The sequence below is a fragment of the Chlamydotis macqueenii genome, chromosome 2 (genome assembly GCF_036417535.1).
Source record: "Chlamydotis macqueenii isolate bChlMac1 chromosome 2, bChlMac1.mat, whole genome shotgun sequence".
Classification (NCBI taxonomy): Eukaryota; Metazoa; Chordata; class Aves; order Otidiformes; family Otididae; genus Chlamydotis; species Chlamydotis macqueenii.
In genome coordinates, this window is record NC_141557.1 from 33691841 (window position 1) to 33718352 (window position 26512).

At 41.6% G+C, this 26512-nt stretch overlaps 3 long non-coding RNA genes across 4 annotated transcripts in view; 1 reads left to right on the plus strand and 2 right to left on the minus strand.

Annotated features, from left to right (window-relative positions):
• On the minus strand, positions 1 to 4568 carry LOC147601621 (uncharacterized). Its single transcript, XR_015257878.1, has 2 exons — positions 3869 to 4568; positions 1 to 282 (listed from the first exon to the last, which is right to left on the minus strand). It is a non-coding gene; the product is annotated as an uncharacterized LOC147601621 (long non-coding RNA).
• Positions 270 to 14381, plus strand: LOC147601622 (uncharacterized). Of its 2 annotated transcripts, none has more exons than XR_015257875.1 (3): positions 270 to 626; positions 8299 to 8375; positions 10545 to 14381. It is a non-coding gene; the product is annotated as an uncharacterized LOC147601622 (long non-coding RNA). The 2 variants fall into 2 exon arrangements; XR_015257876.1 differs by having other exon boundaries at positions 10595 to 14381.
• The window catches only part of LOC147601623 (uncharacterized), a 23333-nt gene continuing 6987 nt past the window's right edge, over positions 10167 to 26512 (minus strand). The window contains exon 2 of the long non-coding RNA XR_015257877.1: positions 10167 to 10417. This is a non-coding gene — a long non-coding RNA (uncharacterized LOC147601623). The remainder of the gene's footprint in view (positions 10418 to 26512) is intronic.

A 26512-nucleotide genomic window follows, 5' to 3' on the forward strand; every position in this document is an offset into this window, starting at 1 on the left:
TGTGGGTCATGCGTACTTCTTTTTATTAAGTCATTGATTTAGTTTCTCATGTCTTTTTTTTAAAGAACAATTTCCAGCTGGTTTAGTACCGTGTCATCACACAGACCAAATATTCAATAACTTCAGCTCAGAAGCACTGCTTGCAGCATTTCCGAGATGTGAAAGGCCTGCAAAATGTAACGTATGCTCAGGAACGGAAAGATACCGAAATGGGAATGGGGGACAAAGAAGCAGGAGACCAGCGCAGAGTGTAACTTGAAAGACAGCAGAACAGGAGAATAACTGCAGAAAAGAGAAGAGGTGAAAAATAAAGGAGATGTATGTGTAGGTGAAGTATTTCAAGTAGTTTCATAATTTGTATGACTCATAGCTGGAAAGGCTGAAGCTGCCTCTATTAATTCAACCCCCAGTTTTCTCTTGACAGCTTGTGAACCTCTTCACTTTAGCATCTGACCTTTTCCTCACACCCTATGTCGTGCAAATAGCTGCCTGCCCCTCTGCCCCAGCGCCTCTTCCAGGCTTCAAAACTTGAGGCACCTTCAAATGGCTGCTCAGCCCGTGTCCTGCCCGCAGTTCAACAGGGAATCAGGACACCGTCCCTGCTGTTGACTCTTCAGCACTCAAAGGTGAGAGAGCTCAGGAGCATCCTGAGGCGCTGGGATTGCTACTGCGTTGTCTCAACCAGAACTGGGGCTCTGGCCCAAGGTCGGGGGGATGGGGGGGAGACAGGGGGTTGTAATCCTAAATGGATCTCTTTTTGCCTTTAGTCATTTGGTCCTTTTTAAGAATCATTGGGCCCTGATGACAAGGGCAAAACTAATCTAAGTACAGCTGACAGCATTGTTTAGAGCATAGCAGAACTTCTGCTTTTGCATTTGCTGTGGTAATTGTGATTTGCCAGAGCTAATGAACCTGACTCAAGTCTTCAGTTTGATTTGTCTTTTTAACATACTTGGAAGCAGGAGACCTCATGACCCCTCAGGGAAATTAAAACTCTTAAAAGCTCTCATGTCTGGCCTTTTGTGTCAAAACAATGTTGTCATTGAGCTATTGCTCTTTCTCTTACAGGCCCAAATTAAACTCCAAAGCCAGTAAGATCCTCAGCGGAGTTTGTTCAGTATTTCGTTGTTTTTAACTAAACATAGAAATCTCAAAATGACAAATCAATATCTTTTAATTAAAAACTTAAAAAGAAACACATAAATGGACCCGTGGAATCAGGAAGTTTTTCTGACAGCTGCAACCAAAATTCAAGTTCATTTACCTAGGCACGTGGGCATATGTGTGATTTTTTTTTTTAAATGTCCAATGTGAGAAGCTTTACACACATTTACAGAAGAGATTGTATAGGAGATTTTGAAAGAGACAAATTGCAATTAGGTGCTAAATTCTCAGAGAAAGTCAATGGAAAATCTCACATGTGTGATTGATGGTTAATCTGCATCTTTATTCCTCAGCTGTTAAATTCCATATTTATGTTTAAATTCATGTTTTCTGTTTTGATTCATATTTTATGTTTCTTCTCCATATGTATAAGTGTGAGGATGCTTTAGCCTGATTTTGCAGAAATTAGATTTAAGACACTGTGCTGCGTCTTTCTACATCTGAGACCTCTCTGTGAATCTTCAAATGCTTAAGCTTGTTGAGCACACTTGACAGAGGTATTGAAATCCAGAAACTATTCAGTCCTTATAAGTATTCTGAAAATAGGCAGCCAGTTAAGAGCTGCGGTTAATGCTTCACTGAGGGAAAAAGTGCAGCATTTCATATGAGACCTTAGAAAATCCAGACAGGGTCTCAAACTCAAGACACAAATCCACAGAAAATCAGGCTTCATTGATCCCCCTGCGCACAGAACCACTACAGAACTGTGAGATAGATATATATATGTTTCTATAGTGTATACATCCCTACAGTGTCCACTCAGCTTTCATATGAGCAAGCTACTGTAATGTAACACTAATGACTTTCTGATATTATTGTATTATCATTTGCAAAAAGATATTTGCATACACGTGCACACGTATATGCAAGGTGGCCTTTTGTTTTAAGTACAGTGTCAGTATCTCCTGCTGAACAGACCTTAGCCCCACATAATCTCTTTGATGAAGGGAAAATACACAACCACATGCCAAATATTTTGAGTTTTCAGCATAAACCTGGATCCATGTTGACAAGCTTTTCCCAGGGATAGTAAACCCAGTAAAATATTTTCATTCCAATTTCTTGAGTGGTTGGAAAAATCAACAAAAGAATAGCATAAGACTGATTGCCAGAAATAATATTACCAATTTAAACATAAAACTATCTCACAACCTTTTGTGAGTAATGAAATGCTTTAAAACATTTTCTTTAATTTGGTTTGTTTGTGTTGTGTTCTGGCTTTTGTTTTGTTTTAAATGTGCCTGATTTTTCCTGCTGAATAAGAGCACTGCAGCTGTTGAACAGAAACAGCGAGGCAGCTGACTGGAAGAGAAAATCGCATCCCATCGGGGGTTCAGAAGAGAGTTTCCACTGTACAAGGGATGGGGAAGTAAGTTTTGTTCAGTGACTAGATAGGTTTCTCTGGTTTTGTTAAGGATAATATTTCCTCCTGCTAGAAGTAGTCAATGGTCTCTACTGGAAGAGAGACCCTCCATGGAAGGTTATGGATGGATGCTGGCTTGTGAAGAGGGGTGGGTTTCAGTGACAGACTCAGCTACCTCTAGAGACAGAAAATGTTTATGATTTTTCATCTTGCCACGTGTACTTCTATGTGAGAAGAGTACTAGGTCTGGGGTGTGCATGCATTTAGCTATCTGAAATGTGTTTAGGTCACCTGGGAGCACCCAGCTCTGTAAAACAGGACAGCTATGGTCCAGTCCCCTGACAAGCCGCGTCAGCAGCCTCCCACTGGAGGAGAGGCACAGCATTTTTCTGGACCTATGCATGAGAAAGACAAAACATAAATTTTCCTTGCCCATAGAAAAAAATTGTTCCCTCTCACTGAAGCCCTGGAAAAAGACCTTTTCTGTACTTTGCCTGTAAGTTTTCTGAGACTTGGATACACTACCATGGTAAACAATGTTATGTCTGTAACTGTAATTAAATAAAATTTTAAAGTCATATGAAGGTTAAGCTATTTCTAAAAAAATACCAAACCAAATTAATCTAATTAACAAGTTGATATTGAACATATTAACTGATGGACAAGCAGTGCCTAAACTATCTAATGATGTATTAAGCTAACAGCCCAAACAACAGCGTGTACCAAAGGAAATTTAAGACACATATTCTGCCAACTAGAGGACTTGGCTAAACTAATACATTTGTAGCTGAGACTAATTTTTGAATTAGAGCTTCAATAATACTTTTATGGCAGCCTGCCTAGGCTGTTGTGGTTAGACAATAGCAATTCTTCCCTTTTCTTCCAGTATTTTTATTCATTTGCAACACAATTTGTGAAGAATATAACTTGAAAGCCAGCCCAACATCCCACATTGCAATTAACAGTCAAACCTTTAAGATAATAATTAAGACATACATTATTGCCCCAGCCTTATATGTGACTGCCTCACCCCAGTCAGATGTTTACAGCTAGACACTTCCTTCTAAACGTCGGCCTCGGCAGTGATTCTAAAAGAACCCTAACAGACATTAAAGAAGGAAACAGAAAAAAACTTAATTACATATTTGAGTTTCTGGTTCCCAATTGTTGCCAAACTGCATTTGTCTCAGGGAGGCTGACTTACTGTTTAATTAAGATGTAGGTAACTTTCTGGTACTAAAAAACTGAGGGACTAGTAAGCTACTCTTACTGGCTTGCAGTAACTCCATTTCTAGTATTGTTTGGTGCTTGTAACTTGTTAGAAAAGGAGAAAGTAAATACCTGTTGTGAATCTTTCAAAGGTTCAAGTGTCTTCCTTCCCGTAGTTTTTCAACAAGCTAATAAAAGGCACCTGGGAAAAAGGGAATGTAAGTGGCTGGAGAAGGCTGATAAAAAAAAATAGGATGAAATATGCTGAGTCCCTGTAAGCTTATATTAGGCCTGTATTACAAACCCAGAATATCTTCCTATCAGCCTTCACTGAAGCTGCCTGTCAGTAAGTACTGATTACTGATTAAGTAATTCATGAAAAATTCTATTTTGGCAAGCGAGAATGCTGTCTGAATGGGAAGTTATTAAAACTAAATGGGTCATGTAAAATCAGACAATTTGTCCTGTGAGCTCCACTGACAAAGCTGAGCCAATTTGGAGGACGTGAGAACTTCTTACTCTGTTTGAGAACTTCGAAGGCACACTGGATCTCATTAAAGACCAAATAAATGCATTTCAAAGCAGACAAAAGTGGAAGGGAACAAGTTTTTTATATTGATTCTTCACCTTTGGGTTTTGTTTATCTACAGCATACCTACATGTGAACCGACCAACCAGCCCCCTTTTTCTGTCAATGGAGAGAAATAGGAGTTTGTATGTTTGGATTCAGCCACTGTCTTTTGGATGAAGTATGTCTTAAAAATGACATTTTTTCTCCACTGACTATAAAGTGAATTAAGGCAATCAGCTCAAATCTAGGCAGCTGCAATGCAGGCACCTAAATTTTGCACTGGACTTCCATTCACAGTTCTGTAAAATGAGTGTAAAATGTAATAGGCCAGGAGGGAACATTTACATCACCCGTCTCAATGCAAATTGATCAAATACAGTACAAGGAATTTTAAAAGTGGACTTTATAGGCCTGCTTCACAAACCAAAAGCTGCACAGATAAGAGCAGAACCTACCTATATTGCTCAGGTTTTGGTACAGTTTCTTTTTTTTTTGCAAAGTCCAAAATCCACTGCCACTAATTCTCTGTCACTGAGTGCTCCTCAATAGAAATCTATATGCGAATAAGTTCATTATATCTGTTGTATTGATTATATATACATTATACAGTACCTGTGACTGGCAGTTTACCAGTGTATCAGTTGTTGGCTTGCCTATGCCAAAAAAAAAAAGTTGTTTGAATAACTTCAGCCAAAGTTAACAAACCTGTCAGGTAAACATATACCATACATGCCCTACACATTCATTGTCTGGGATATCAACCGCATGCCTTAATTAAATAAACAGGGTTTATCTTCTGTTACATCACAAGAAAATGCCATATACTTGCCTGTAAAACTATTGGCTGGGATCTGCAAGACAGACTCCATGTCTGAAGCCTTTGTCCCACCTAAGTTATAGGGAAAACACTAACTTTTAAGGTAGGCCATAGACAAACAGGCCATTTGTTGTTTAACCTGTTTCTGGAGGCTGTGTTGCTACGGATGAATAAACAGCGCTTAGTCTGAGGAGACTGTTCGGACTCCCTGTGTTTTCTGGCTGGTAGGCACAGTAGAGGAGAGGAGCAGCGAAGGAAGGGGGAGTAAAATCACACATTTACATGTTGCTGTGGACTCCAGCATGCATAAAAGAAGTTACTGGTATTTGGAAGATAGTGAAATAATTCAGACAGTTCATCCAGTTTTAACAACACTGTGGTGAAACTGCTGGGATAAAACCACCAAATTCTTCCTTCTTCCTTCTTTAGAACTGTCACAGATAATGTCTGGCGAAGTAGCTAGTCAGCTATCAAGATTATGGACATCACAACCATCATTTCATTAGGACACCAGCCGTAATTCCAGAGCCTCTGACTTGGCCACAAAGACTTCAACAATCACCAAGGCTTGCTAAAATGCAAATATCTCTTTCCTGGGAGGAAAATGTGAGGGGCTTGTGGGGCATAGCCACTGACACCACTGACAATCAGCACATGGCTACCATATGGCTCTGTCTTCCTACCATCTACATACATCACCCTAGCTTTTTGGCACTGCATGTGTTCCCCTGTCAGAGGCACGAAATGTGAGTGCCAAATGGCAGAAAATAAAAGCTGAGGCTGTCCCACACTCCCACAAAACCTTCCTGCCCACCTCCCTCCACTGATGCTGCCAAATCTCGCCCCAAGCCTTCCCGTGATTCACAGATGATTTAATCAGTTCTGAACAGACAGATCTTGTGATCAAAAAAGCACCAGAAATGCAAGGGACTATAAAAGGACACCGCAATAGCCAGCAGGCCGTCAAGGCTCCTGGTGCCTATTGCCTTCAACCAGCACAAAGTTTTACATGCTGAGGAGAGTGCATGAATCAAGAACTTTGAATATAACAATTCCTTTTCCTTCATCATGGTGGCAGGTGGCACTTGACAAAAATAGGTGACATGGAATCCACAGGAGAAGGCTCTCTGCTCCAAAGACACAATTTGGCATGCAAAGTGTCCTGGGTGCATGGGTAACAGCCTGCTGTTGACTATGGTCAGCCCTTCTCCACTCTATTCCTAAGCAAGCTCACAAATAAAATAACCAAAGATAAATAGCCTTGTATAACTGAAGATTCATGTCTATATTCAGATCCAGGACTTGGATGTGAAATTATTTTAGTAGATGCAAAATCTCCTCTAGTCAGTGGATAGACAGGAAACATCCTTTCTCACTCTCCTAGAACTGCCTAAAGCATTTGCTGCTGTCTCAGAGACTCAGTTCCTTTTCCTGAGGAAAAAAAGGCGAGGTCTAGGGTAACTATCTGAAATGGTCTGAGCTCTTTCTGCAGCAGGGCACTCGAAAAGAGATGAAAGAAAACTGCAGCTCTGTCACAAACTTTCACACAGCTCTTCTTCAACATCTACCAGCAATCACTAGATACAGCACTTGGGAAACCAGGACTTAAGTTCCTGCAAGATGTGTTACTTGGAAAATTGCTGGCATTATCTTTCTGAAATCAAGATCTCCAATAGCATCATCTAACAGTCATTCCAGCTAGCTAGAAAACCTGTCCACGGTAGATGATAATCTGGTTTTAGTAAATCATACCTTGATCATCCATCATCTGACTATAGCGTGCAGTGTATGTTGGCAGGAAACTGCAATTACTATAAAATACTTCCAGGTGTCTTCTCAGAAATGCAGGCTATCACAAGCATGCCAAACTTTGCTACCACAAGAAGCCACCCTGTTCTCTGTTCTCCCCTCAGAAGAGCACGCTGTAAAGCACTGGACCTGACTCAGTTTGTTCAGCACGTTGTGAGAATGTGCAATGGAGTTGCAGCCTAAGAACCCCACACAAGCGGGGGAGAACATTTATTTACGAACATCCACGCTCAGCTGAAAGACTGCAAGTGATGACAAATTGAAATTACTTTTGAAATTGATTCCAACACTTAATTACACTCATGGTTGAAACCTTGCTTTTTAGAAAGATATTTATAACAAGCCTTTTAGTCATTTAATTAAAATGTGATTCAGAACTGTTAGCCTGAGAGCCCAACTTCCCTGCATGTCCAAAGGGAAAGATATGGATGTTAGCACATGACTCAGAGCATCTACGTAGACGTGTAGAATCAGACTGTGTGAATATCTATCTTTGCCTTCGTTAGTTTAAGATAACCTACAGCCATGTTCCAGTTCAGGTTTGTCACCTTCACGTAATTACTTTTGATATAGCAGAGGAACATTGAAGCAGAGCGAATCTGTTTGTGAGTGTAGTCAGAACCACACTACTGCAACATGCAATCAGCAGCACAGCTGGAACTTCAGGTCACACTTCTGCGCCTTGCTGGCTTGGGATAGGCTTAAGTGTGTACTTATGTCCTGCTCAATGGGGCCTGTAGAAACAGATTTCAGCTGTTATAACAATGCTTTTGTCTCTGGCACATATCCGTATGAGGGATTCCAGCTTCTTTGATTTCCTGAGCATTGCTCGCTTCCTGGAACATTTGGAAGCGTCACAACCCTGTGACCCTCTTCCTCATTTCTCTGCCAATCTGTCCTCCAGGGCAAAGGGTTGAAGTGGGTTCGTTTGATTTGCTTTTACTGGAATTTCTCTTTTATTTCTGATAAGGTGTAAACAAATAACCAGGAGTGCTGGATATAAACAAACACACCTCCCTATGCTTCATTTCCTGTCTACTCTCCCATGGTAAAACAGTGCTACAAAAGATTTGCCTCATGTTCACCATCTACTGACTTCAGTGGCTACTCTTCAGTCATAAAACTCGGTCTGCACTTTTCTAGTAGCAGTTTTCCAGCGTATGCAATGCTGTACAACTTTGGGGCATCTCTACAGGCTGCTTTCCAGAACGCAATGCTGGTCTCTTCTCATAGCAGCACAACACTGGCTTGTGCTGGTGTTGGCACGGGGCCAGGAGGTGTTCAAAGCTGCTGAGATGCCCATGTTGCTGGCAATGGCTGTGTCCCCTCACCCCCCACCCTCATCATCCTCTTGTTTTATTGCAGCATGAGGGTCAGGATAAGAAACAACAGACTGGACAGAACTATCTTGGGAGCAGAGCAAACCCTCAAGGTCATCACGGGTAAACTACTTGCTTTTCCTCTGTATCAACAACACCACAACCGTTTCAGTTTCACATCTCACTGACAAAATTAGGAGCAGAACAATGTGAGGCTGCCTTGGCTTTCTGAATGATTGAGCATATGTTCGCTGTCTGCTCCCAGGTGGCATAAAGCACAATCACTGTCTTTTGTTGATGGTGTTTTGCTCTTAGAAACACTGAATTCCACATCCTGGCTTTCAAAAAACCAGTTCACAGTGTTCTGCATTTGCCTGCTGTAGTGACTACAGGGACAGTAGTAAAACGCCAGTATGGGAGTCAGGGCAGGGTGACTGCTGCAGTTTTTTTACACTCAGCCATGCAGAAGGCTTTGGTTGATGTAGGAAATAATTTTCTAACCCCTTAATATACACTTTCCTGCTGGAAATTCTTTACAGGTTGTTGTTTCCCTCACCTGAAGTTTTACAAATGAATCACCAACATGAATCTGACTCTCCTTATGCATCTTTTAAACAGCCCAGCCAGAAAACATTTGGTATTCAAGAGAGTCTCAATAGGCAGAAGAGTTAAAATCTAACTCCCCATTGACAGGCATTTGAAAAGCACGTCATACTCCAATGTCACCTTACCTTTGCTCTTGAGGCTGAAGTTTCTGAGAAAAATGTGCAGTGAAGATCCTGATAATGCACAGATGTACTCACACAACACATTCACCTTGAAAGTGTGTTAAATTTTATTTACTTGGCTTTTTTTTGGCACGTCCCTTTGTGTAAACTCACTATGTGCATCTCTATACATATTTGCAATGGTATTAAGAAAGTATCTTTTGGAGCGGTATCTCTAAATCATTGAGCAGTCTACCCCTTACTGCCCCCATAAACTGTCTACAGAATACACAAACACACTACCTTTTATATATTCATCAACCCGAATTATATCATTGGCATCAATTAATCTCCATGATAAGCATTTTTTCTTAAAAGGGCTGTCTAGTGCAAAGTTCTATGTTTAAAATGGTATGGACAGAGGCACTAGATTAAAAATAACTGAGTTCCCATGGCACAGGCAGTCCATCAGCTGAATCACAATAATTGACCACATGCATGTTCTTAGCATGCCCCGATTGCAAAGTAAAATGTGTTCATTTAAACCACCATGAAGGTGCCCGCAACCTCAAACAGCCAATAGGCTGCAATGTGGCTCTTACAACTTAGAGTCCTCATCACGTCTTAGGAGAGGCTTAACTGTGACCTTGGTATAGCTTGGGAGCTTCCACTGTTACATGCCAGGCCATAAGGATCCAGAAGAGCTCTTCATTATTGTCCAATTAGGGTACAGAAACAAAGAGTGATCAAGAAATACCGTTAATACTGCTTCAACCAAAGATGTCTCCACCACCTTGGGCTGACCAAAACAGTGAAATATCACCACGTCATGAACTGCAAATCTTGGAAGCATGTGGTCCACCTTAGCTCTCAGCAGTTTCAGAAAGTTTTAAAGCTACAGGAAATAGAAAACTGTCATTTCAAAAGCTCCCACAAAACACTTCAAAAAATTTTGGGTTCACAGTATAAAGTTATTTCATTTTGACTGCACAACCTGTTTATCAAACAGATATGCTGTGATTTTATATTAAAATAATGCTACTACTGTTCCTAGCACCCTTTAATACAATCCAAAATGATGCTTACTTACTCACGTAATGAAGCAGGTTATTTGATACTATTCAAAAATCTGCCTAATATTGATAAAACAAGCAAAGTCAGGTGATTCTTTTCAACCTGATCAAAAATTTTAGCAAAATCCAAAGGCTTCTGTTAAAATTTTTTATTTGAAAAAAAAAAAAAAGGACTTACTGCTACAGGGGAAATGCCTCCTTCCTTAGTTAAACAGTGAAACTATATAGAGTAAGTAGTAAGAGTGCTTATAGTGTCTGTTAGCTACAAACATATTTGTGATGATGCAGATCTTATCCCTGTTCAAATCCATACTTTGCTGGTCTTGCTTTCGGTCCCTTCACTGTAGGCCTTAGTCTTTCCCACATTCTACCTCCTCAAAGATTTCTGGAAAAAAAAAAAAGCAAATATAAGGAAAATAAGCTCTTATTAGTCTTTGAGAAACACAGCTACTTTCTGAAAAGAATCTCAAAATGGAAAGCAGGCTGAATAATCAGAATTTTATTTTATTCAGACAGCTGGTTAAATTCTGCAAGTCCTGAGTATTCTGCTCTCCATCACCAGGGAGAGAAGCAGTGGCAGAATTTATTAATAGTTCTGAAATGACTAATACAAGATGGATGAGAAGCTGGACCATCAGGTTCAAAAGACAATGTTCAGCTGTTGGTATAATCAGCATGCAGTTATGAATGGCGATACCAAGTCCGGCACTGTTAAACATCTTCATCAGCAACCGGGATAGTGGGATGGACTGCACCCTCACCAAATGCACAGATCAAACCAATATAGTCAGGATGTGGAAGGAAACAGTTTTTCTCCTTGGTGTTTATGAAGCCACTGTGTCCAGTTATACATCCCCCAGTACAGAAGTGAGATCAAAAAAACTGGAGTGAGTCAAGCAGAGGGCCACCAAGTTGGTTGGGGCTGGAGCACTTGCCCAGTGAGGCAAGGCTGAGAGAACTGGGCTTGTTCAGTCTGGAAAAGAGATGGCTTCAGGGGGACCTAACAGCAGTCTGCCAGAGGCTTTGGTGGATTGCAGAGAAGATGAGGCCAGACTCTTTTCAGAGGTGCATGGTAAAGGGATGAGAGGCAACAGACACAAGTTTGATCAAGGAAAATTCTGGCTGGATGGAAGGAAAACAAATGCACTGTGGTTAAGCAATGGAAAAGGTGTCTGGAAAAAAACATGTGGTCTCCATAGAGATACTCAAAATTAACTAGACAAGACTCTGAGCAACCTGATATAACTTTGAACCTGGCCCTACTCTAAGCTGGGGCTAGGAGTAGAGGACTTCCAGAAGTCCCTTTCAACCTAATTTTTTTTTGTGATTCTGTGACTCTTTTCATCTATAAAATAAAATTAATTTCTACTTTAAAATGCTTTAGATGAATTTGTAAAGAAAGAAAAGCGAATGCCTCAAAAGGTAACCTTTTAATTCATACTATCAGGTAAAATTAAATTATTTATGACTTAATGTAGAAGTAGAACAAGAGCCTTTAATCATGCAAATGACAACTATTGCTTTCCTTCTCTACGTGTTCATAAGCTACGCTCATCAACATAATATCTGATCAACTTCTAGTAGTGCTCTAAGCAACATGACTAACATCTGGCATGTAGTTTGTTTCATGGTTACTGGCATTCTTTTCTATCTGTTTAGATCTTGACTCCTTTTGTTAGGGACATTCACATAAACAGGATGTTTATCTTTCTGCCTGTGCTGATATCATATTGATGCGAGTTCTCCTGCAATAGCCATTTTTAGCAAGGTAACGTTAAAGGCGGTGATTACCAGCAAACAAAATCAAACCCGCATTCAAAATGACAAAATAAAATGGAAACTTGTCCACATCCTGCTAGAAAAACTGCTCTCTGTCTCCACTTCATCTGATAGCAGCAAATGTAATTTGCACAGCTGTTCTTCAGGGACTTACACAAAGGCTTCAGGCTCTGGGAAGACCTAACCTTTGTTTCTTTCTGGGCTGATTCTATCTCATTTTTATAAGGTCATAAATCAAGGCTAGAGAGAGAGAAAATATATTTGGGCTTTTGAATGCAAAATGAATGAGAAAAAAAAAAGCTGTCATTTAAAGCAAAGTCCTCCCCCCAACCGTTTTTCTTCCCAAGTGCAAGCTCCCTGCTGTACAAATCAAAAGTATGCACCAAGACGGTGCCTAAATCTTTTATGAAATGGGCCCTTCACTTGCACTTCAATGGAGCTTGCTGGGCATTAAAATTTCTTTTAATGGCAGAAGGAAATAATTCTGCAGTTAGGGCACAGTGCTCCCTGCTGCACCTGGTATTTGGGCTGGATATGGGGCAGACGAACTACAGAAGGGAAAGAGAATTGGTGTTAGTGCCTTTATGCTGTCTCCTCATGGACCACAAGACGTGAATGTCCCTACAGTCCTGTAAGGCTAGAAGTCATAGATCTTGAGATCCTTAAGGTCCCTATACATAGTCCTTGTATACTTCTTATGCCCACGCTATGTTGCCTGACCTGCAACATCACCCATCCTGCAGCAGGCATGTGGTAGCATGGGAATAGTTAAGCAATTCAAATCTCAAGCCAAGGTGGGAAGTAAGCCAGCAAAGGTGGCCAAGGTCAACATCACAGAGTTGCCCAAGGACCCAGCTGCATGTCAGGACTCTCCCACAGGAAGCATATGGAAGTGGGCCTAGGAAAGTACCACTGTCTTCCTCGGATGAATGTCTCCTGACATTCCATCAGGCCCCCAGTGTACTCACCTCACGGCTCGAAGACACGTGGGGATTTTTACATGAGATAGTTCCTGGACATGCACCAATTTTCCCAGCCATGGAGAAAGCTGTGAGCAACCTGATTTGGTTGAAGATGTCCCTGCTCCTTGATCTTTAAAGATCCCTTCCAACCCAAACTATTCTATGTTGGGCACACTCCTTTCTTACTCAGGTGTCTTGCTTCTCCCCAGCCACTTGCCACCTGCACAAGTCCCCCCCACTAACCACGAAGCAGAGGATATATGAGTACTACCTTGTTTCCCCAAATCCTCCCTCTTGCACAATATCCTCTATACCATAGGAGGCATCTCTGCAGTTCCTCACCCTTGTGCAGACATCTGAGGGTTGAAGGAATTGCTTCATTCTTTTCTGAGGTTGTTGACATTCATATAGCCCAGGCGAGACTAACTCAGATCAATGCAGCTCACAAGGGTGCGTGCTCACAGACGTATTAACATGAGCCTTCAAAGAAACCCCCTCAAGCCCAAAAACAAGAAAAAAGGAGGCTTCAAAGGATATGTCTACCCCCTCCACAACATAACGTTCCATGCTCGCTGCAAACAATAGTAACAGAAAAATCTGCCCTAACAAGATTCAAGGAAGACATTGAAATAAACTCAGTTGGATTCCCTAGGAAGAACAGACTCCTCCAACATGGAAGAGGTATTTTTTTTTCTAAATGGTAGGTATGTTTAATAATACAAAAGCTGCAGTATCATCATCCAAATATTTATTTTTATCTCTGTGCAGGCAAGCCTGGCTCTGTTAAGGCAGATCTTGCTTTACTATACACTTCCAGTGTATAGTAAATCCTTCCCTACATGTCTTTGAGTTTTATAAATACCTGTGCTACCTCTAATGCACCCTTCATTGTATTATTTAGGTATAAACTCCAATTATAGACTGATGGGTAGAGCAGGGAAAAGCCCTCATTTCCTTATATTTTAACCTAGCATATTTTAGTGTCTCAGTTTTTGCTTTGTTTTCACCTGACATCAAATATGGGATATAAATTGCGCTTAGAATAATTTTTCATCATTGCTTCTTGAAGCTGCCAGTGAGTTTATTAAAACTGAAAAGGTAATACCTCATACTGTTTTATGTACGCTGTTTTTTCTCTTCCGGTTCCTTTTGTCTGAACCAGAAGTCATTGAATCTAATTAGTTTTTAAAATACCAATTTAAGGAAAAAAAAATGCACTAGAGGGTTTGAGGTGTTTTTTTTGAGAACTAGATGTACAGCTACGATAAAAATATTTTCAACATCATGTTGCAGTGTGCTCCATTTCTGCCTGTGCTGCCTTTGTACATTCTGTATCCTATTTTATTTCAGCCTGTTTTCCTGTGTTCAGAAGCGATTGGTAATGTGTATCAGTACTGGATGTTCTTGTGAAGGCTTGCACTGAAGTACAGAGCTAAGACCAAAGTTCGTTCGTGCTTTCTAGGTGCTACAGAAATGAAGTACTTGTTTTGATACTGATAATTGTAGAAGTTTGTAATGAGAGAAATTATTTTTTCTCTCTCTCTCGGTCTGTGCTTATGTGAAATATTACAATAAGACACAATAAAAGCTGGTAGAAATGACAGTGAATATCTTGAATTACAATTTGTTTTAATCTTACGTACACAGTTTCTGCCCAATCACTGAAATCTCATTTCCTTCTCCAAAAATTAACAAGAAAGAACCTCCACATAATGTTGGGAAGCTACATACCATAGCTGCTTTCCACAGTCATCCTCCATTCTCATCTTCTCATGCTAATTGACCCCAAACTCCGACTGCACAGCTGAGTAATGACTACCACACATATAGGCAGATAGATGTGTAGCCCCTCCACATATCTTTTGATTTCCATATCTACCAGATTAAGGGCTCACCATCTGGAATGTCCTTTCCTGTAATCTTGTTCAGTAAAACATCTTTCATTCTGTTCCAACTTCAAAAGACAACAAAAAGGTATCTTTTAATCTACAGTGACTGGCAGATGGCCATTACCTAGTATTTCACTTTCCCTGACTGTAGTTTATCAATGCTGCATCAATGCCATCCTCTCTTTGACATTAGCAGACTTGAGTTTGCACAGTGTTGTTTTTTTCCCCCCAGAAATCACATTCCATTGTCTCTGCAATCATTGTCTATTCTTATTTTCACATAATTGCCGCTTTATTAAGCAAAGTATTTAGAAAGTTCCTCCCAAAACCTTTACACTGAATGCTTTTCAAAAATTAAATGCTAACAGAACAATTTCTCTCCCTTCTCTCTCTTCCATCACTAGAGGAATGTTAATTAGCAGGGCTGTTTTTCTCATTTTTTTCAATCTTCTCCCTCAAATCTGTATGTGATAGTTACACACCATACTGATGTGGGCGGCATAAGAACCAGAATAGAATAAAGAAATATTAGAACAGCACAATATGGGAGAGTACATTGCCTGTCTTAGTGAAGGTACACACAAGAAAAAATTGTGGTGGGAAAGGCATGTGGAGGAGGAAGCAAATAAATGGAAGAGAACTTATGTGGTTTAGTTTGGACCTGGTCTTGCAAATAGCTGCTGCTGAGGTTATACTCTGTGGACCTAACTGCATAATTTCACATGGCACAGAATCGTGTTAGAAGGTGACAACAGCAGAACTGAGCCAATACTGATGCTGTGTCAAGATGACCACGGGAGAAGGTTCACATATTCAAAATTATTGATTTATTTCAACTGAATATGGCACCACTGGCATTCACAGACTTGCTGATGCTCTAGCGGGCAGCTCAGCTTTAATTATAGGCAAACATGACAGGAACATGCATGAAAATGAAGTCTTGCTTGCAGGGGTGTTTGGAGAGCAACTGTTCCAGCAGCAATCACTAGCAAGTGGCAGCCACCACTAGAAAGATGCCACCTTTCCAAAGAAGCTGGAGCCAAGAAGTCAGTAGGATACCTTAAAATGGGAACATGAGCACAAACACAGGCTTTTCCTCCATGCAACTAATTCCTAGTGGACAGTCAAACAGCACTCAGGGACAAAAGTGTTTGAGAGAGAGATGAGGGAGCTCAAATCTGAAGGTCGACTGAGCCAAACCGTTAACCTAGCATCAACACTTGGTACATACGCTGCTGTGTACTGGCTTGCACAACAGCCTTCTTACTTTGTGTGCATGGCTTTTACTATCTCCCTCTGCATACTACCTAGTAAATAGCCACCATGACATTTAATGTTTACTACAGCTTTTGACAAAATGAATCCTGGCAAACTTGAGCACAATTCTTCTGATAAAGTAGAACTTTGCCCATTGAGGAAATTTCTTGGCCATTTCCAGGCTCTGCTGGAGGGATGGGGAGAGGTAGATCCACAGCATCACAGAGTAGCTTGTCACATCAGTCTGAGTTCAGACAATGCCTAAAGGAACATTATTCCACTAAAAGCATACTTTATAAGAATATATTTTAGAGGTGTACTGTAAGATACACATGCATTACATACTCCCATTAAACAATGTAGTGGGATTTCTTTGACAGATGTACAGCACTGCCATCAAAAAACAGCTCCTTCCCACATGGTGTGGAGGTTGTAAATAAATATCCTGTCTCACCTCAAACGTTTGACATACTGCCAATGTTGAGCAGGCATCATTATCCTCAATGCTTTATTTCTAAAACAATTTTTTGAGACCACATAGCAATCACATTGTCAAGGTTCACAGCTTGTATAATCAAAGAACCACTGAGCCTGGAAGGGACCTTGGGAGGCACCTAGACAGCCTCCTGCTGAGGTTTCTTATGTCTTTGCCCAGTTGGGTCCACAGCTTCTTTGGGCAACCTCTTCAGTTATGACTGTTTTCAATTTTCCTCTTTTTAAAACAAAACAAAACAAAAAACCAAAAAACTTTTCCATTCTAGGCAACAGAAAATATTTTTTCTCCTGATTTGCTGAAATTGTTCCAACAGATCTGACAAACATCAACCAGTCAGGAGGGAATTCCAGCAACAGTTGCATAAATGCCTGAAAACAGGCATGTTCAGAGAGGGAATGCTGATGCCGAGCCATGGCTGTGTCGCTACAGGTATTACTAGACTTAAAAGTACTTAGCACTACGTTAGTAACCCTCATCTGAATGACCACCGGTCAGTTCTAGTTGGATGAGATGTACATTTAAATATCTTCACATCAAAGAAAAGGGAGAAATAATGACACCTACCTCCACCGCTTTCATTTTTAAACCAATTCATCCACTGTGGTTATCTCTAATCAAAAAGCTACCTCCAAATATTTTGCAGTAGATATATCATAGCAGACAGAACAATCCCTTCCTCCTGTTGTGAAGGAACAGATCGTTCAAGACAGGAGCCTGGACTGTGCTGAAGCCAGTTAAAATTACAGCCAGTTCCCAAAATAGATGTCAAAAGCCCAGCAGGCTCCTCCATGCCTGCCCACGTCATGGGAACCGTTCCACCATCGTTACATTCATTAGACAGCCCTTCTCCCACCTTCCCAAACCCAAGGAGACCTTGCCTTCTGAACCCATTCTTAGTCCTGCCCATACATTCCCTGGTCCCCCAAACTGGCTCGAGAATTTAGCCCTGGAGAGTGTCCACAAAATCATGCAATTAATTTGCATAGAAGTGTAGAATAAAATTGGTATATGGCTGCTTTTTTATTTCCAGGCATGCATGCTGAGGAGAAACTCAGCCCTACATGGGGAAGCAGATTTTAAGCCACTGGCATGTGAGCAGAGAGCTGACGGAACAGAGATTCCCACATTCAGCAGATGGCAGGTGAAAAACCTCATGGACTCCTCCAGGATGGCAATAAGGAGGGACACTCTCCTCATCCTTCTGTAGGTACAACTTGTGTTGGCACAATCCTCAGGCTCCACAGAATCACTCCCTGTCTCCACCTGCTGTATTGCAGCAGGCCTCCAGCCATGCCTCTTATGTTGGTAAGGACCTTCCGCTGCAGTCTCCTGAGTTATAATGCCATGCCCACAGTCACCCAGCTGGCAAAAAAAAAAATGTATGGATGCAGTTGCCCAGACAGAGTAGAACTTGCAAGGGAGCTTTCTGCTTTGCATCTCGTCCAAGCCTTTCACTAGCATCGCACAGCTCGGTGTGAGGACAGAGCTGGGAGCAAGTTCTGGCCTCCCAGTCTCAAGGACACAGACTCTTCAGATAATGCAAACGCGCCTTCAACAGCAGTTGGTTGCCAGGGGAACTGCCCAATTCCTATCATGCTGCAAGAAAATCCCTCTCTCTCTCTGCTATATTTTTCAGCACGTTTAGAGAGTGTCAATCCTGAGGCTACCAGTGCCCAGGCTTCGTCTCCCAGCCCTCTCCAAAACACCAGTAACAAAGCAATCAGGAAAAGTTCAGCAATCAGCATCTTGATACAATCCTTCCTCTGATATAATCCTTCCTCTTTGACAGTCAGTAGGAAATAAATCACGTGTCGGAGCCTGCTACAAATACACCACTCAGGCACGGATAACATCCCTGAAAAAAAGATGTGAAAGACAAAGACTAATCAAGGATTCTGCAGCTATCAGAGGAAGGTATTTTCTATGGCAGAGAAAATACCTTATTTTCCTGAGTATTTCCCATTTAATTTTTCCTTCATGCAAACTGTAAATGTAAAGCCTGGAACCCAAGACATCTCTAGAGGTTCTATGAATTTTCAACATCATTAAGCATAGGATTAAATGAAATCGGAAGCAAAATGCAACCTTTCTGGTGTCCAGTATATCTATTCTTAGATGACGGTTAGGTGAGGTGAAGGAGAGACAGAAGTGGTTGGGAGAAAGGCCATATAAAATTTCATCTTTTGACACAATCTAAATGGAGAAGCTGGAATGGAAATCAGAGGAGTGAAACAGCAGCCTCAAAACACTTACTAATAGCAATAAGTTTAGCTTAGAAAAGGATTCTTATGCTCTAAATATTTGCACAGGTACTTTGCTGATGAATGAATGACTTCCTCCACCACCTCTTAGGAGAAGCCTCACCTGATGCTGGACCAAATCATGCAGAGGGTCCAGATCAGTGTTTGGGAAAATACTTTTTTTTTTTTTTCCCCTGTGATGTTTGAGAATTAACTTTACCAATTCCTTTCTAGTTGTTAGAGGCACCTATTGGAGCTGGACACATGCATATTTCCATTTAAATTCTGGTTCAGTAGGTCTAAAAATCTGTCAGCAGAGTGCTCCGTTCAAAGCACACTGCCTATTGCCAAACATTTCTGGAACATGCATTGATTTCAAAAAGGTAGTAAATGTGTTTTTACTCCAACTTCTAACTGCTTTACTCTGCAATTTGTTTCATTGCTCCTTTAAAAAAGCTGATGAGATTGACAGCTCATTATTACTTTTTATCATTTTCTTACTGATGATAGCATTAGAATTTGTCACCTTGAGAAGACACAGGGATGTTCAAGTTGCAGGAACTTTAGGTTTAAGGTTATAATTTTGCTTTGAAGCACCATGTCCTAAGACTTCAAAAAGAATTTTCCTCTGCAGTAAGAAAGGGATGGAGGAAGAGAAAAAAAAAAAACATCATTAACGTTGCAAGTTATGGTAGCTGATCTCACAGCATAAAAATACGTTGGAAGCTGTACCTGAATTTATCTCAGCATTTACTGAAGCCAGACCCTCCACTACCAAAGATTTAGTAACTGCAATTTGCAAATGATTGCTGAGTCTTACATCACTGACCATACTTCTTCATCATACTTTTGCTGTCGTACCTTTTTGCACACCGTGTGTTAAAGATAAGCCAATTGAGATATTATGAAAGAATTTTATAAGTCTTTCTGCTCCCTGGGCTCTCTGCTTTTATTCCCATCAGATGACTAATGCACAAGCAGGACAAACCAAAACCAGTCTCTAATTAGCTAAGCTAATTAGCACCAGTAAAATAAGACCCAAACCTTTTCACTATTGTAGGAACAAAAAAAAAAAAGAAAGAAGGTAATTTTACTTCCCACTCCTAGTTTCCCCAGTTAAAACTGATCTCATCTCCTGGTATTTACACACCTGATAGTCTGCCAACATTCACGCACCCTGGGAGATTAAGAGAATCAAGGAAACAGGGAAATCCATGGGCATAAAATAGGCAGCAAATATCCAAAGGGATGATCTCCTTCGTGACTAAAGCACATACACGTGTCTGTAGCTCACCTATTAGTTGTTTCTAATTCCTTTTGATGAAGAATGCCTTATTCTAATGTTATTTTTGCCAAAATCAAGCTTTTTCGTTTTGTTTTGGTTTTTTTTTGCCTACATCAAATGAGATTGAAAGTGCTTAAAAACTGAATGTTATAAGCCTAGCTTTAATTCATTCCTTTGTAGTCAATTAAAAAAAAAAGACACAGAACATCTGGATTTGTCTTGAGTTGTCTTATGTCTAGTAATATATGTGTGATACAGATTGTGTTATACCAGCCCCTCCCCAAAATAGCTTCCACTTTCCAATGACAAACAGTTGGATGGACTCACGACTAGCCCAAGACTCAGTCATATCCAAGACTGCTACCCAAGGGGAGACTCCGAACTGTACTTGGCAGAACACCAGCAGGTGCAGCGAAGGCTGGTGTGTGCAGGGGGAAGACAGTAAAGGTGGCTGGTGCCATGCTATGAAAGAGGAGTGGCAGGGAGGGAGCCTGGGAGGTACGTTGCACGGTTTGGGTGTCCCACTGCTGAGGGAAGATTGTGCTGGGAGAGCGAGAACTGGGTCAGACTGGGCGGGTGAGCAGATACAGACAGGAAGTGTCAGACAGAAGACTGCTTGATTGGCTGGAGACACTGATGATGCCTTCAGAAAGGCCGGGGAAGGGAAGTTCCCAGAGCAGCTGAGCTGATCCCCAAAGGTTTCATCCCCTTTGTGCTCTCTCCTGTGGCTGAGTGAGGTCATTCCCCCTTCCTCTTCCTCCTTGCTTTTGTGGTGAAGTGACATCTTTGGCTCCAAACCGGACAAGGGCAGAACAGACTGTGCGATTATTTCCTTCCCAGGGCAGGTCAGGTCTCCATTACAGAGTGTGAGACTGGGGCTGTCTGAAGACTTTTCAAGGCCACCAACACAGATACGGCAAAAGACACGCAGCTCCTGGTGGCGAAGGAGCTGCTGTGTTTCTGCTAAGTGGCTTAAGCAATTTTTGCACCCAACACAGCATCCTGCAAAGAGGAAAAGTGTGTTCATAAGGGAAATGATGCCCTGCAGTCAGGGGCTGTCCCCGTGGTTTGAAGAAGCAGGAGGCACAGTTCTCCAGTACACACAAGAAACCAGCTGTTTCCTCTAGTTCCTCTGGTTACTACTTGAACATTCATTTGAAAATCCCACATTCCTAACACACACACTTCACACTCAGTAAAGAGGCCTTTATGAGAAGGGAAATGGCAACCTGGCTAGCAGAGACATGTGGAGGTTAGTCCAGCAGAAATGGGTTGGTGAATTCAGGCCAGATTTATCCTCAGCCTGACAAAATCTGCTGCTTGTATTTAGCATAAACCCAATATCATTTAGAGGCTCCCTTGGCTGGATCTGCATGTCTGTGTCATGCTGTGCTCACAGCACAGAAGCTGCGCAGCCCCACGTTCATCCTCACTGGGTGCATTTCAGTGGTGTTTGGGGGATGTTTTGGTGGGCATGGACTAGGTTGCTTTCAGAGGAAACTTTAACCAGGTGTTGTGATCCCAGTGTGCAGAGAGGAAATTGTACTTTAAGGCTTACTAGGAAGGCAAAAGCCCAAATGAATGGCTGAAGAACTAGACTAAACCTGCTTTAGAGTAAAGAGGCAAATTGCACACAGTGAACATGCAGGGGCACCAGCACTGACATCTTCAATCCATGGGTTCACAGCTGTCACACACACACACCTCTCTCCCAAACTGGACAATTCACAGAAGAGAAAAATGGACTTTCTCTCTCTCTATCCTTGTCTCTCCTTTGAGTTATGGCCTTGAGAACATATAAAAGGCAGTTTGAGGAACCTGACATTGGTGCAGTTCAGGGTCCGTAAGTATGATATAAGTAAGCAGAAATTTCTAATACATGTGACTGTTAACCAACCACCTTCAGTCAGTACAAATTCAGTGTAAAGCAAGCAAAAAGGAGCAGGGATCAAGGAGAGAAAGTAGAACCTGTTGCATCCTGTAAACAGTGGTGCTAAGGCACTTGGGACAAACACTAAAACCATCATATGAAAATATAACTGCTCAAGCCAAAACAAGACCTGACAATACATTTAATATACTAGAAAGAAGCCTACTAGAGAATTCATTATATGATAGGCTAGAAGAAATAAGGATAAACTATAATTAGCTAATATACAATCAGAGTATGTGATGCTGCTTGCACTCAGAAATATATTTTTAATCAATCTTTCCCATGTTACACATCTATAAAGCTTTTAAAAAGCCTGGCAGTTCAGTGGTCTTTTGCAACTATAAATCACAAGGTGTGTCAGTGGCACTGCAACCCCATAAACCAAGCCTCGGCTGTTAAATGAGCAGAATCCCAACCAATCTGACACACGATTTAACTTGCCTGACGAAAGCTTCCACTTTGTCTTTTTCCCAAGTTATTTGGAGGCCAGTTCTGCGTGCGAAGATAAAAATGTGACTCTGAGCCATCCGCAAAACGGATGCCTACCGAGCCACCTTTCCTGCTGCGTGCGGCTCATCTGCCCCTTGCCCAGCTGTGAAACCAACGCCCGGAGCAGGATGTGAAGCCAGCCCTGAGGTCAGAGAGACGCCGGCAGGCAACTCACCATGGACGACAGCCATTTCCCCCTCCAGACAGCTGCATCGTTCTCACCAGGACCAAGGACTATTCAGATACCGGCAGTCAGTGGGGCAATAAGGTTGCTGAGCCCCAAAGCGCTGCAGGCAGCCTTGGAGGGCTGTTCTCAGTGTCAAGGGAGGGCTATGTGCCAAGGAGAGGAACAAACCTCACAGGTCTAGGCAGCACCCAGGAAGGACAAAAGATTCAGCCTGGAGCCAAAGCTCAGATAAATCTAGCTGTATTTCAAGTGTCTAAGCCACTATGCTAAAATACCCAATACACTGCAGCAAACTGAGCCATTCTGAGACAGGAGACAGGATAACTTTTCCTAGGACTGATTATTTTCTTAGTTACTTCTTTCTTTTTTTCATTTTCTGTGAGAATTTTTGGAGTTTTAAAGACCGTTTAAATGAAAATGTCAAGTACTAGCACACTGTGATCATTGCACCTAACAGAATACAAGGTAAAGCTGGTTCTCCAGCATGTTGCTACGTGAAAACCCTACGGCACTGTAGGAAAAAAAGAGTAATCAATAAAATACTATTGCATGTGGCACTTAAAACAAAAGGTAGTATTCTTCAGAGAGCAGCACTTAGAGAACAGACTTCTTCCGTGAGCATGCTGGTACTCAGACCTCATTAAGTAAAAGCACTATCGGATTAATTAGTTAATGTCTGGTAAGCCCTTTGAAGAAATATGGTATTGTGTATATCAATGCCAGCTGCTATTTATTTCAGGGGTAGTGGGGCGTATTCTGTATTTGACTGTGCCAGTACAATCCCCTTTAGCTTCAACTGTGAGATCTGAATAAAGACAGGGTATAAGATCAGGACAGGATTTGTCCGTTAAACTTTAAAAATGCTGCTTTTACCATCTGCCATCTCCTCTGGATTTTAAATTCTACCCAAAAGCAGATTAACCAAACTTTTCTTATACAAATGCGAAGTACATTACACCCACAGAAAGCAGTTCTCCCTTGCCTACAATTTTCACACAAGCCATAAAACAGTACAAGATACTGAGAAGAAGGCAAGCTTAGGCAGCTACAAGACACTTGAAACAGGAAAATGGCAAAAGTACTACAGAACAGAGGTATGGACAACAGGGGAGTTATTACACGATGAAAGACACATACCCAGACTATGCTGGCTCTTAACAGTTCTGCACAAAAATCAGTTAGACACATCTCTGTCAATGTCAAAAGATGGATAAACAGCCTAAAATGCAGCCCATGCAGTCTCATAAGTGTACTCAAGAAGATTGTGTTGAAGCAGGAAAATACTAGCTTGAAAGCTATCAATAAATATAAATCCTCCTAGAAAGATGTTAGATATCACCTCTAGTCCTCCTTAGTATTTATACCCTCCTTTAAGTTGGCCTTCATGTGTTTCTTAGACAAAAAGCTGAGTGTAAAGCTCTCCAGTATACTTAGCAGGATGCCAAAAGTCCAAAACAAGTGAGGCATCCCTAAAGGGATAACAGGCTTTGGGTTTGGTTATGTCCCCCAGAGAGGTACTGTAAGGGTGGGAACAAACAGACACTTCCTGCCAGTAAACATTGTGTCACCTGTAGCGGTGCGTGGCCACAAAATTACGCCTCTACACTGTAGTGAGACCAGCTGTGCAATTCATCTAAGGACGACACCACCTAAGCCATCCATTTAATATTTGCACGCATACAATGCTTGGAAAGCTTAGCCTCCTCGACATTTCCGTTTGGACAATGCATGGCAAGCATCTTTATGCAGGAGAAGTCAGTACAGATCTCAGTTCTTTGAAGATGACACAAATAATTATATATATGTATATAATATATATTATATATAATATACATATACATGTATATACATATATATATGTATTATCTCATCCCAATTATAGATGACACTTTTATATACTGCAGGTTATGTCAACTGTTTACTGCTTGGAGCTTGCCTGTATTTGCAAGGCAAGTGCATAAATTAAGAACATTAAATTAGTATATGTTGCTAACTTTAAATTCTGTTCTTTAATAACCCCAAGAAAGGACAATCTGATATCGGAGAAAGAGGAACTTATTTCAAGATAAAACAGTATTGCTGATTCCAGAATAAAAGATTGGCCCTGTATGGAGTTAAATCTGAATACCCTGGGATTAATAATCCTGAAGGCTCTACCTACACGTAAACACACCTCTCTATCCATCCAACTGCATAATCACTCTGCAAATCCTCAAAAAAAGCAATATCTTTTTTTTTCTTCTGAACAAATTAAAAGAGTGAAACCAATCAGATAACTCAAAAAGGCTGAACTATGAAAAATAGATTTCATTACTGAACCAAAAGGCGGGACCATTCAGGAAATTGGAAGCATGGGTTATTAACTCAGGAGACTCAAAAAGTCTTTCTTCTACTGTGTTAACTCTCGCCATCCATTATTCATCACAGATGCCAATTTAGACAGTTTTCAAGGCAGATCGCTCCTAAGCAAGCCACAGCAACCCGCCATGCCAGTGAGGGAACAGAGGACAGCAGGGCTGGTGCAGCACAGGTGTGTGCTGGGGACAAGGGGCTGCACAAGCCCACCTCCACCTTTCTTGAACAGGAGCTGCTATCCCAGGTGAGCGGGCTCTGGGACACAGCACATTAGGCCGCCTGCCTGCAGGAGCAGGGACGAGCTTTGCTTCTCCCCAAAAGATGAGCTGCACCATTTCAGGTCCTGATACTTGCCTACCATTAACAAAAATCAACTCCTTGTAGCATTTTATCTTAGGCTGCTTCTCATTTTATACCACTAAGATTTCTGGAGCAAGCTCAGAGAGGAATAGGAATAAAAGGAAGTACGTTAAAAGGCTCCAAGGTTACTTTACTATTCTGTCAGATAAAGGCGCATCCTGACACCATGCCTTCTACCTGCCCCATCATCTTTGCTCTGCTCCCACAGCCCTGGAGGCTGCTTGCCTCATATTTCTGCTGGCGCCCACACCCCCTGCTCCCTTCCTCTCCCCACAGCTATGGTTCTCTCTCTCCCCTTCAAAGGACTTGTAATTCCCCCCCTTCATTATCATTTTCTTTCTTTTCTTCCTCTCCCAGAGTATCATTTTTTAAAGGCTGTCCTGGAAAGCTGGGAAGAACTAAGACTGTATCTGTGTGTGTATGTGGACGCATGTGTACCAATGTGTATAACATTTCCCTGCTCTCAGGAGCAGCAGAAACACATCATTCACTGCAGTCTGAGAAGGTAAGCAGCAGAAAATCATACACCCTTGGGGACATGCAAGGTCCCGTGACTGAGGCAGGGGAGCAGCAGTAGTCAGGGATTGAAGTCCTTGGTGAATCTATCGCAGCATCCCAACAAGTTCCACTGTCAGTTCTCAGCCCAGTGCCCCGGATGGCACCTGTCTGGGAAATAAGCCAAGCGGGACACATGTAGGTCAGCCCATTTCTTTGCATTGATATTTCAGAACCGGCATTTCCCAGATAATTTTAGTTTGCTTTACCAGTTGATCCTGAGAGCAGGTGGAAATTCTGTTTTTTCTCTTAACACTGTTATACAATGTGGTGTTGAACTGCATACATACAGCCAGAGGGAAAACTAGGCTTAGCAAGTACTTCTTTTTGGCAATCAGTTTTTAAACAGATGTTCAGTTGTCGTAAGATGCATTGTGGTAATGGGCTGGGCCTTAGTACAATGCGCAGCCAAGGATGTAGTGACAATTGTACAGGATTAATTAAACTTCCTGAATGACCTCACTTAAAGGCTCTGCAGAGACCAGATAAGAATCACACAGCTTGGCCAAGAGCCTTAAAAGGGAAAGGAAAGGGAGGGAAAAGGACTTTTGTAAATGTGCACTTCTTTCTCCGCTTCAGGTTGTGGTGCAGCACCTGCAGGGCTTGGCAGAGAGGAGGGCACCGCTGCTGCTCTCACTCAGTTTAAACAAAGAGACCTGAACAGGTCAGATGTGCGAGCAGATGGCCACAGGC